This window comes from Macrobrachium nipponense, chromosome 23 (assembly GCF_015104395.2).
Source record: "Macrobrachium nipponense isolate FS-2020 chromosome 23, ASM1510439v2, whole genome shotgun sequence".
Taxonomy (NCBI): domain Eukaryota; kingdom Metazoa; phylum Arthropoda; class Malacostraca; order Decapoda; family Palaemonidae; genus Macrobrachium; species Macrobrachium nipponense.
This window is the reverse complement of record NC_061090.1, coordinates 18,584,339-18,585,462: the sequence shown is the minus strand read 5'-3', so window position 1 is coordinate 18,585,462 and position 1,124 is coordinate 18,584,339.

The window sequence follows — 1,124 nt, the reverse complement described above, 5'->3', positions numbered from 1 at the left end:
CTCTTCAACTCTGGTGTCCCATGGTATTGCGACATCAATGAGTGATACTTTCTTCTTGACCTTGTCAATCAACGTCACGTCTGGTCTGTTTGCACGTATCACCCTATCCGTTCTGATACCATAGTCCCAGAGGATCTTTGCCTGATCGTTTTCTATCACTCCTTCAGGTTGGTGCTCGTACCACTTATTACTGCACGGTAGCTGATGTTTCTTGCACAGGCTCCAGTGGAGGGCTTTTGCTACTGAATCATGCCTCTTTTTGTACTGGTTCTGTGCAAGTGCCGGGCATTCACTTGCTATGTGGTTTATGGTTTCACTTTTCGTATTGCACTTCCTACATATGGGAGAGATGTTATTTCCGTCTATCGTACTTTGAACATATCTGGTTCTTAGGGCCTGATCTTGTGCCGCTGTTATCATTCCTTCAGTTTCCTTCTTTAGCTCTCCCCTCTGTAGCCATTGCCAATTGTCATCGCTGGCTAGTTCTTTAGTCTGTCTCATGTATTGTCCGTGCATTGGTTTGCTGTGCCAGTCCTCTGATCTTTCTGTCTTTCTCCTGTCTCTGTATATTTCTGGGTCTTCGTCTGCTTTTATTAGTCCTTCTTCCCATGCACTCTTTAGCCACTCGTCTTCACTGGTTTTCAGATATTGCCCCAGTGCTCTGTTTTCGATGTTGACGCAGTCCTCTATACTTAGTAGTCCTCTCCCTCCTTCCTTTCGTGTTATGTATAGTCTGTCCGTATTTGTTCTTGGTGTAGTGCTTTGTGTATTGTCATATGTTTCCTGGTTTTCTGATCTATGCTGCGGAGTTCTGCCTTCGTCCATTCCAACTATTCCTGCGCTGAGTTATTATTAATTATTATTATTATTATTATTATTATTATTTATTATTATTATTAATTAAAATTATTATTATTATTAATAATGAACCTCTTTTATTATTATTATTATTATTTTATTATTACTATTATTATTATTATTATATTATTATTATTATATTATAAAAAGAACCTCTTTTAGGCAAGTTCTATTAAAAAGAATAGCAGAATTAAGAGAGTTGTTTTTATAAGACTGTTTCTTTCTATTCTTCTTGTCACCCAGTTACTCAGAAACATCGATGAGCC